This window comes from Cyprinus carpio, chromosome B20 (assembly GCF_018340385.1).
Source record: "Cyprinus carpio isolate SPL01 chromosome B20, ASM1834038v1, whole genome shotgun sequence".
In the NCBI taxonomy this organism is placed as follows: Eukaryota; Metazoa; Chordata; class Actinopteri; order Cypriniformes; family Cyprinidae; genus Cyprinus; species Cyprinus carpio.
Window position 1 is genome coordinate 23,851,073 of NC_056616.1, and position 11,853 is coordinate 23,862,925.

The 11,853-nt window shown below is 40.6% G+C and overlaps 1 pseudogene; it reads left to right on the plus strand.

Moving 5' to 3' along the window:
* Window positions 1–4,278: 4,278 nt before the first annotated feature.
* LOC122140965 lies at window positions 4,279–7,269 on the plus strand (annotated as a pseudogene).
* The last annotated feature ends 4,584 nt before the right edge of the window (window positions 7,270–11,853 follow it).

Genomic DNA, 11,853 nt, shown 5'->3' on the forward strand with positions numbered 1-11,853 from the left:
TAAGACTCTACATTTTGGTGCAATAAAAATGAACAAAACTTATTTTTTTCAATTTTCAGGTTTCAAGAATAAAAGCACAAATTTTAAACCACCAGCGAACACAGAACCCAAGTTCTTTACAGGCCTTTGCAGGAAGTGTTGAATAACCTAGGGTTATTTGACTAGGGGAAAATCAGATGAAAAAACTATGAATTTCAGTTTTATATTCACATTAAAACTGAAGAAATGTTAAGATAAAACAAAGCTTTCACATCAGATAGGCAGTGTTTCCAGCCCGTCAGTATTAGGTTTTTTAAGGGGAAATATACTTGAGTGTCGTCCTGCATATAGTTAGCATGAGAAGAATGGGAGCTAAAATGGATCACTGTTGAACACCACAGGAAAGAACAGCAGCCTCCGACGAATATTAGCCCAAATATTAAACACTGAACTACCTATTTGAAAGATAAGATCTAAGCCATTCAAGGGCAGCCTCCTTCGATACCAACACAGTGCTCCAAGCGAGCGATGAAGGATAGCATGATCTACCGTATCAAAAGCCGACCTCTCAGATCTAGCAGCACAAGTGCGGTACAATCCCCAGAAATCGGCGGCAGCTATTTAAAACATCATTTTGAACCTTCAGGGAGTGCAGTCCTCTGTTAAATTATATATTTTTTAAAACCTGACTGAAAAAAGCTCAAATCCCTTAGTTTTATCCAGAGAAAACTCTGCAGTTGTGCACCCAAGCGCAGGTCTTCTCTAAAATCTTTGAAAATAAAGGCAAGGTTTAGAACAGGTCATATAAAATTAGCCAAAATATTAAGTCTAAGTTTGGTTTCTTTAACAAAGGGTGAACTATAGCAAGTTTTAAAGCTTTCCGGTACCATTGTTTTTCCAAACAAATCGATTTACTTGTGTTTAAAAGATAAGGCCCCACTGCATCGAAAACTTGTTTTAAATGAAATGGAGTTTATGGCATCTATAGAGGAGCCTGACGGTTTTAACTGACCCTACTATTTCTTGAAGATGGGAGAGAGAAATATGGTCAAATTGCTGAAACTCCGCTTTACAAGCTGTAAAGACAGAAGGATCAAAAGAGGGACAAGATATCCCCAACCTAATGTCACTGATCTTATTTAAAAAAAAAAAAAAAAAAAAAAAAAAATCATTTATACAGTCTTTGATACAGCGGGTGTGGAAGATTTTTATTTATTTGTCTCTGATAATAACTCTGCAGAGTTCTCTTAGGTTTTATCTCTGCAGAGTTCTCTTACTCCACACCATCAGTGACCTGAGGGAGACCTGAAGCTTATCTTTCTTCCATCTATGCTCTGCTCTTCTACAAGACTGCCTCGGGGAGCGTATGTTGTCATCAATCATCATGGGTCAACTCTTGGTTTAGATGTTTTAAGGTGTTTACAGGAGCCTCTGCCTTTAAAACATTCACACATGTAGAATCAATACACGACAAAAGCTCCTCTGCACTTAAATTCATCAAGAGTATGACAGCCCTGATGGGAACATTTACATGATGATCTAGATCAAAGGCATTTATCAACGTAATGAACTCTTTAGCTAAAGGGTCTGTTGTGCAAAACACATGTATATTAAAATCACCAAAGAATTAACAATTTATCATACTTTGGTACAATTTCACCCCAAAAAATCTGTAAACTTGTTTAAGAAGTCTGCATTGTATTTAGGAGGGTGATATAACAAGGCAATTAATAGTGGACTATTTAGTTTCAAGTGTAAACAGTTTTTCAGCTCAAAACTGCTGTGTTTATTTTGTACTATCTGGCGATGAGAAAATTTGTCTTTAAAAATAGAGAGTAATCCGCCGCCCCTGCCAGTTAAGCAAGGCGAATTTAAAACAAAGATCTCAAGGGTAAAAGTTCTGAAGAGGGCTTAAACCACTGATGGTAAGCCAGGTTTCCGTAATACATAAGCAGTCCAATTCACGCGAGAAAAAAAAAAAAAAAAATCATAATAGAAGTCTTATTTACCACCGATCTCAAATTTAGTAGACCCATCCTCAAGTGAAGCGGATTGTTCGTTAGCTACTTCGACTGCCGCACCTGAGGAAACGTGCGACGATGGTTGAAGCACACGCCTTGGCGGTAGATTTGGGGAGAGCCATAAACACCATAGTTCACCGTGGGCTGGGACCAGGGGAGCACGCCACTCATATGATAGATCCAGGGAACACCAGCGAACAGAATAGCCGCAGACCGAACACCCTCTGCCAGTGTCCCAAAGGACACACCAGACTGCAGAGCCAGGAAGGACTTCAGCCGAACAGCACTGCCGCCCAGGTTTTTCCACGTTTCCTTTTCTTCATCCGTCTCCTCACTGGTAACGAGCATGGCCATCGCCAAAGATAGTCAGGTATTGATGACAGGAAAGGAGGTGGTGGATAGTATGAGCCATATGAGTCATAGCCCAGCAAATTGTTTGAACTGGTCCGCAGATTTAAGATAGTTGACCTGTCATAGACCAATATTGCACACTGCATTACTTTCAAAAATAAAAAAAACAATACAGATACTAGCTTCTAAAATCGACGGCACGCCATGTACACCGGCACATTTTTAACACACTCTGTTAACTTAGATTGTTATGTATGCAGCTAAATGTTGTTATATAAAGACTGAACCATTAGGGGGCATCAGTGTTCTATTTTAGTTGGGTTGATGTCTGTATTGAATAAAGCAGTTGAAGAAGCAGTGAACCAAGAAAACAACGTGTGCGTGTTGCTCTATATGTAATAGATAAAAGTGTTTATCTAAAGTCCTGAGTCGGCAACATAATATAAACTGGCGACGAGTTGTGTAATCCGGAAGACTTTTCACTGCATCGGCGAGAGAAATGCTGGTGTTGGTCAAGTTTGGATAAGAAAAGAACAACCACGCTAAAACAGCACCGAGCTAGTGAGCTAGGGTAGCTGTAAAGAGTTGATGGATCAGTCTTCTTCCGAAGAGTCTAACATTACAGTGACAGAGACTAGAAGCAGACACATCATGGCTGGAATAATTGGACATATGGATCCCTTCGATGAGTCCGGTGAGCAGTGGGCAACGTATATTGAACGTTTAGAGCATTATGTCTTGGCTAATGAGATCAGGGACGCAAAAAAAGTACCGGTACTGTTGAGTGTGCTCGGATCAAAAACTTATGGACTGCTTCGTAGTTTAGTTGCTCCCGAAAAGCCTGGGGAGATGGACTATGACAATATTGTGGGAGCGTTGCAGGCTCATTTCGCTCCAAAGCCACTCGTAATTGCGGAGAGATTTCGTTTTCACAAGCGAAACCAGGGAGAAGGAGAGACAGTGGCGCAATATGTGGCGGTATTGAAAGGACTTTCAGAACATTGTGAGTGTGGTGCTTACTTAGAAGACGCACTAAGGGACAGATTTGTGTGTGGACTTAAAAGTGAAACTGTACAGAAGTGCCTATTGACAGAGAAAGATCTCACGTTTCAGAAAGCAGTTGATTACGCGATATCGGCTGAAACAGCCGCGCGTGACGTGCAGCAGTTAAGTGGCTCCCTGAAAGTGAACGCGGTGTTTTCTCAAAAATGCTGGCGTTGCGGGAAAACTAATCATAATGATGAAAACTGCTGGTACAAGGATCGTGACTGTCATCAGTGTGGGAGGAAAGGCCACACGAAGCGCATGTGCAAAAGCAAAGTAAAGAACGGTCGTGACCGAGAATGGAAACAGAAAGTGGAAAAACTTGAACAGAAATGTAATACAAGTAAGCGCAGTGTAAAAAGTAAAAAGAAGAGAATTTATCACGTTGAGACAAGAGACGATGAAAGTGAAAGTGAGGGAAATAAATCTGACACTGACACTGAGTTGGGACTTTATGCCATGTCACAAAAAGGGAAATATTCACGAATCTCAGTGCTACCTGTTGTAAATGGCAAGAAAATGGAGATGGAATTGGATACAGGGGCTGCTGTGTCGTTGATCCCTTGGGAACAGTACAAAAACACGCTGAGCCAGCTACCACTGCAACCCACTGATATAATGCTCAAGACATACACTGGAGAGCCGTTGGCACCAGAAAGGGGTCATCAAAGTGCAAGTAAGGTTAAACAAGCAATGTGCTGATTTGCCTTTGTATGTAGTTAAAGTGGATGCACCCGCATTGTTTGGCAGAGAGTGGCTGAGAGTAATTAAACTGAACTGGAAAGATTTAAAGACTGTGCATGTAATTGAGCAAAAAGAGAAAGACAACTTGGAGACGGTGTTAAAGAGACACTCCACTGTTTTCTCTAGTAGTCTAGGCACAATGAAGGGAATTAAGGCCACATTGACTATTAAACCTAACAGTGTTCCAAAATTTTGCCCACCACGTAATGTGCCATATGCTCTACGACCACGAGTTGAGGCTGAACTAAAGCGACTGACAGAACTGGGAGTGATCTCACCCGTGGAGCACAGTGATTGGGCCACGCCCGTGGTGCCTGTCAGCAAAAAGGATGGCACAGTAAGGCTCTGTGGAGATTTCAAGATCACCATCAACCCATCTCTGTGCGTGGATAAGTATCCGATTCCCCGCATTGAGGATCTTTTTGCCTCTCTAGCAGGAGGCCAACGCTTTAGTAAGCTAGACTTATCAAACGCTTATCTACAGATGGAGGTAGAAGAGAAGTCTAGGGAGCTGCTGACTATTTCGACACAGAAAGGGCTATTCCGTTTTAATCGTTTACCGTTTCATCACCCGCCTTATTTCAAAAGGCTATGGACCAAGTGCTTCTCGGACTGCCGTATACACATTGCTACCTGGACGACATACTGATTAGTGGTCCAGACGAAATGACACACCTAAAAACTCTGGATGCAGTCCTGGGCAGGCTAGTGGAACACGGTCTGCATCTCAAGTCTGAGAAGTGCCTGTTTTTTCCAGGAGTCTGTGGAATACTTAGGTCATATCATTGACGCAGAGGGACTCCACAAATCACCAGAGAAGGTACGTGCTATTGTGGAAGCACCTGCACCTGGGGATGTCAGTCAGCTACGTTTGTTCTTAGGAATGCTGAACTATTACGGACGTTTCATTCCCGATTTAGCTACTATCATGAAACCACTGAATGATCTGCTAAATAAGGGAAGAAATGGCAGTGGACGTCAGCCTGTGAGTCAGCGTTCTAGACATCAAAAGCTTTACTTGTTTCACAGGAAGTATTGACCCACTACAATCCTAAACTGCCCCTCCAGCTCGCATGTGATGCTTCGCCCTACGGGGTTGGACCAGTGCTCTCGCACGTCATGCCCGGTAATGTGGAGAGACCGATAGCCTATGCATCACGAGCGCTCAGCAAAGCGGAACAAAACTATGCTCATATTGAGAAGGAGGCGCTAGCGATAGTTTTTGCAATACGAAAGTTTCACCAGTACCTTTATTGTAACAAGTTTGTTCTAATCACTGACCATCGCCCGTTGACCTCCATCCTGAGTCCATCGAAAAGTACACCATCAATGGCTGCAGCTCGAATGCAGCGTTGGGCGCTCCTCCTGGCAGCTCATGATTACACCATTCAATACCGAAAAGGTGCCTTACATGCAAATGCCGACGGGCTGTCACGACTGCCGCTCCCCTACACGCATAAAGAGAAGCAAGGTGCAGTAGAGGTATTTTACACATTTCAGTTAGAAAACTTACCAGTCAGTAGCACCGAGATCAAAGGAAACACCTTGGCTGACCCTATCTTGGCTCGGGTCCTAGAAATGGTCTCAACTGGTCGTTTTCCAGCTGCTAAGGATGCAGGTGAAGAGCTGTCGCCCTATCTGCAGCGCCAGCATGAGCTCACAACCCAACAGGGATGCCTTATGTGGGGTGGGAGAGTTATCGTACCACCTAAACTGCGCCCTCGAGTTCTGGAAGAGCTCCATTCATCACATCCAGGTGTAGTGAGGATGAAAAGCCTGGCACGCAGCTATGTATGGTGGCCCGGTATAGACGCTCAATTGGAACTACAGGTCAAATCTTGCCACTCCTGTCAAAGCGTACAAAAAGAGCCTGGACTAGCACCTTTACACTCTTGGATGTGGCCCTCCAGTCCTTGGGAAAGGATACATGTGGACTTTGAAGGTCCATTTGAAGGACATATGTACTTGATCGTGGTGGATGCACATTCAAAGTGGCTAGAGGTGCATATCATGAAGAGCACCACTGCCTGTATGACCATTCAAGTGCTCAAGGACTGTTTAGTCGCTATGGCATTCCACACATCCTTGTGAGTGACAATGGACCGCAGTTCTGTGCGGAAGAATTCAGTACATTCCTGAAAAACAATGGAGTCAAACACATCCGCTCAGCGCCATACCATCCAGCCACCAATGGCCTGGCCGAACGGTTCGTGCAGACTTTCAAACATGCTTTAAAGGCATCCAAAGGCACAGCACAGGTGCGTCAGCGATTTGAGGCGTTTCTATTAACATACAGAAACACCCCCCACGCAACAACGAAAGAAACACACCGGCAATGTTGTTTCTTGGACGCAGGCTGCGCTCTCGATTGGATTGTTTAAAACCAAGTGTGGCTGGAGCTGTACACAGGTCACAGGATGCCCAACAACAACGGCGCCAGCATCACGCTAAAGACAGACAGTTTGAGGTAGGAGAGTCAGTTCTTGTGCGTGATTATAGAAAGGGGGAGGAAAAGTGGGCACAAGGTGTGGTGAGAGAAAAGACTGGACCGGTGTCGTACAAGGTGAATGTGGGATCGCCAGGGGCATGGAAACGCCATGTGGACCAGATGTTGAGACGCCCAGATACAGAGCCTCAGCAAACTGCAGTGAATCATACTGTAAGCCCACAGGTGTTACTACCTCCGAGTGATAGTGGCACCACATTGCACTCAAATACTCCTTTATTGGAAAAGAAGGATGTTCAAGTTCCAGAAATCAAAGAAACATTAAAAACACACCAGTCCACTGAACCACCATCTACGGAACATCCTCAGTTAACCGAGACAGTGAAACGTTATCCTATGAGGATCAAAAGACCACCAGCTCGTTACCGTGATGAGTGAGCAGTAATTAGTTAATAAAGGGTTATAGCACAGTTTGAGTGAGAGACATATTCTTTCAACATATAAGTTATACAACCACTGAGATATTCCTAATTTGTTGTTGGAAGTAAAAGAAAAAGGGTAATTGTACCTTTAGTGTCATACATGAAAAGTGTATTGTTTTGTTTAAACAAAATGTTGAATGTTAATGTTAATGACATTCTATCTTAGTGGGGAGGAAATGTTATGTATGCAGCTAAATGTTGTTATATAAAGACTGAACCATTAGGGGGCTTCAGTGTTCTATTATTGGTTGATGTCTGTATTGAATAAAGCAGTTTGAAGAAGCATGAACCGAGAAAACAACGTGTGCGTGTTGCTCTATATGTAATAGATAAAAGTGTTTATCTATAGTTCCTGAGTCGGCAACATAATATAGATAATTTAAAAGTTTCATCTGGTCTTGTTGAGAAATATAGTTGAGTGTCATCACCATAATGGTGGAACTAATCCTGTATTTTCTAATATATATTACCAAGGGGCAACATATATATTGAAAATAACAGAGGACCTAGGATAGACCGAACAGTTAGGATCTAAACAATCTGAAAGCCTGCCCCTTGAATAACTGTATAGTTTTTTATAATCGATCTATGATGTGTCGTGATCTATGGTATCGAACACAGCACTAAGATCAAGTAAAACTAGCAATGAGATGCAGCCTTGGGTCTGACGCAAGATGCAAGTCATTTGTAATTTTAACAATTTTGCAGTTTCTGTGCTATTGTGGGGCCTAAACCCGACTGAAAATCTTCATAGAAATCTTTTTTTTTTTTTTTTTTTGGCCAGGAAGGAGCACAATTGGGCAGACACAACTTTTTCTAAAATTTTAGACATAAACAGAAGATTTGAAATGGGTCTGTAATTTGCCAGTTCATTAGGATCTAGTTGTGGTTTCTTAATAAAAGGCTTAATAACTGCCAGCTTGAATGTTTTTTTTTTTTTTTTTTTTTTTGGGAAGTGACCTAAAGATAACGATGAGTTAGTAATATTGAGAGGCAGTTCTTCTTTTACAGGTAACAAGTCTTGCAATAATTTAGTGGGTACAGGATCTAATAGACATATTGTTGGTTTAGATGCAGTGATAAGTTTATTTAGCTCTTCTTGTCCTATAGTTGTTGAGAACTGCAGTTTATCTTTGGGTGCGATGGATAAAACTGAAGTATTAGACGCTGTAGAATCTACATTTGTTATTGTATTTCTGATATTATCTATGTTTATCAGTGAAGAAATCATAAAGTCATTACTATTTAACTGTGAGGGAATATTTAGATCGGGTGGCGTCTGGTTATTTGTTAATCTAGCCACTGTGCTAAATAAAAACCTTGGGATTGTTTTGGTTGTTTTCTATGAGTTTTTGTGGATATGCTCGGCCCTGGCAGTTTTTAGAGCCTGTCTATAGCTGGACATACTGTTTTTCCACGCAAATTTCTAAAAACTTCCAAGTTCGTTTTTCTCCATTTGCGCTCAAGACTACGAGTTTCTTTCTTGAGAGAGTGGGTATTACTGTTGTACCATGGCACAGTACGTTTTTCTCTAACCTTCAATTTGATGGGGGCAACAGCTTCTAATGTATTAGAGAAGATAGTTCCCATGTTGCCAGTCATTTCGTCTAGGTCATGTGTGTCTATGGGTACACAGAGCATTTGAGAAAAGGTTTATTTGTGAATTTGTCTTTTGGTGGCTGGAACATTATTTTCTGCCCGGATGATAACGCAGAGCCATATAGTTAATATCAGTAATACGCAGAATGCACGATACAAGGAAATGGTCAGTAAAATCATCACTTTGAGATACGATATCTAATATCAGTAAGATCGATTCCATGCGATATCGTTTTAATCATACGCTAGATTTAATTATGAGTGTGCCTGGTGACATTTTGCTTGACTCCCAAAAGAGTTTATTAGGTCAGTAAAACGCAAGTCCTAATGCATAATTTGTATTATCAAAGTGAAGGCTTGTGGCATATTCTCCTGATAACACAGAGAAGAACTTAAATTACACTTTCAGTTTTGATCATACAGATAAGAGAAATACATCAATCCAATCTGGAAAGGGTCTAGTTTTATTTGTATATACTACATAATAACAACAAAATTTTGATTTTAAACTGAGCAAGTCTTATCAAAAACAAATATTCTGTGATAAAGTAATCCATCCAACAACTCGATGACCAGTCTTTCACGTCTCCCTTCATTATATATAATGCGACTACGCCCACGTGCTAAGTGCTCTGTTTGATATTACAGTCATCCACGTGAAGCTCACGGCGGGTAAACGCCCACATCAGAGCAAACAAAGCAGCAAGACTGTAACTTCACGTTTTATAAATGTTACTGTTACTACAACCAGGGCCGCATTAAGACTATAAGGGGCCCCTGGGCTTTACCTCTTGAGGGGCCCTACCAGGCTCGACATTAAGGACTGCCCGATTGCCCGGGCTAGTGTGAATGACGCTCGGGACAGTAGACGGAACGGTCACTTTGCCCGATCGGGCCAGTGCTGTAGGGTGTGCGTTATATGTAGTCTATGATATCGTAATTGTTGATTTAACGATCTGATATTATTCGAGTATGCATCTTACTTTACAAAAAAACAAACAAAAAACACACCCATTCTGTGTGCACTATGTGACGTAGTCTAGTAGGTTAGACTTGTGCACGTGATTTAGTCTTAATGCCTCAGAATTCAAAATATGCCCCTGTATATATTTCATATAATTAATAATTTAATATCTATGTTAACCAATATTACACAAAGAGTGCCGTTTTTTCTCCAAATATTAGCATGATTACAAATGTGATGATTTTATTCAGCGTACAGTTTAATAAACAAGAACTTAATATGAAGTGACTTACATTTTAGACACCAAATCGTCTGTTTCGCTGTATTTCACCAACGAAAATGGTTTTCCAAAGTCCACAGAATTGTTTTGCGTTTCTGAGCAACACTTTCTGAGTGAATCAGCCGCTTGAATGAATGGTTGAATCTCAATGATTTGCTAATTAACAGTGATTCGCTGCCACCTACTGGCGGGTTTAATTTCAGGTTTAATTTTTTTTAATAATTCCACAGTATTTTAACGATTTATATATTTTCAACATTAAAAACATTTTTATGCATCTGTAACTGCTCTTGAATGATAAATTTTTAATAAGGTTTAATCTATTCTATAGTTATACATTAGATTACAATGTCTGTACCTCAAAATCTCCTTATTAAACCTACATGAAAAACTTGAAAAGCACCATTTATTTCATTTATATCTTTGTTCTGTTGTATTAATTTATGCTATTACTCGTAATTTGATTATTTTTAACTATTTTATTACTTACTGTTTATTTGTCTAACAATATTTAAAATATAAGTTAATCTAGTAGCTTGCTGTCATTAACCTATTATTGAGGTTAAATGTAACAAAGACAATGAAAAACAATATCTATGGCTTATTTTATAGGGCCATTTTCTTGTCTTTTACTTTTATTAATTTTTTTTGTTGTGGGGCCAGTGAAAATTTTGGTGGGGCAAGTAAAAATTTGAATCACTGGCCCGAACCGGGTTAATCCCTGCCTTCATCCATTGGAACTGCATAATTAATCGTTAAAAGTTATGGTTCCACCCCTTTTACTGTTAGGCCGTTTGAATCTATTACACGTTACCCCACCAGGTGGCAACAGGTGACTGTTAAAAATGCATTTGTCATGGAATCATTCTCAATTTTAATTCAGTATTGCATGTGGTCTGTGAGGGTTTTTCTGCACACGCGCTTAGGGTGTGTCAGTCAACACGAGTACAGAGATCTTTTTCATGACTTATTATTGCGATTAAAAAGTAGTTTTAACATCAAGCACGTCCTACACGATTTTCTCATTCATGCATTTTTTTTTTGTAAAAAACGAAATGTGCCCAAATATCTTGCTTTAAAGAAGTGATACGAACATCAAGCGCAATTAAGTGTTTGCTTCTGAAGGCATACGCAACTTTAATAGTAACAAGAGTGCTTTATTTAAATCATTATGTTAGTATGATAAGGCCTATTTAATTACATGTATGCAGAATCTTCATCTTTCCCTAGGCCTGCGTTAAAATATGTTGTTAGTATTCGATGTTAGTTTCGGAATTTTTTTTAACAAACTGTTCTGACGTTCTACTTTATCTTGTGCTGTTTTTTTTTTTTTGCGAACCACTTTCATATTTTACGAGACATTTGCTGTCACATTAGATTAGCCATTAGATTAGTTATTGTCATCATTAGAATAGGCGGCAATTATCTTATAAAGAATTCAACGTAAGTATGTCACGTGAGTTCGATACAGGCCAATAACTGAATGCTTTCAGACAATGATGAATTTTATTGGATTTTAGACAATTAAACAATGCCCACTGTGACTGATGATTGCGGGGTTCATTGAGTGAGAGGGTTTGACTGACACTTCTCGAGCAGGACTTGCAACGCCCGCACGTGCATTCAAAGCAAAGCGATAAAGCGTAATTTTAAAGGGACAGCCAACGAATTATAAAATCCGATTACAATATTTTTCCGGCATCATCGGGGCCCTCCCCCCGCCCGGGGCCCCTGGGCTTAAGCCCAGGTAAGCCCGTGCATTAATGCGGCCCAGAAAGCCCAGGTAAGCCCGTGCATTAATGCGGCCCAGACAATAAAGGCACTCTAAATATTTTCCTGCTCCCAGCGTCTAAAATTGCGCCTACAAAAACAGCTACAAAATCATTAACATGAATATGGCCATGAATATGGTCATATACAGTATATACGGTATAACTATACTG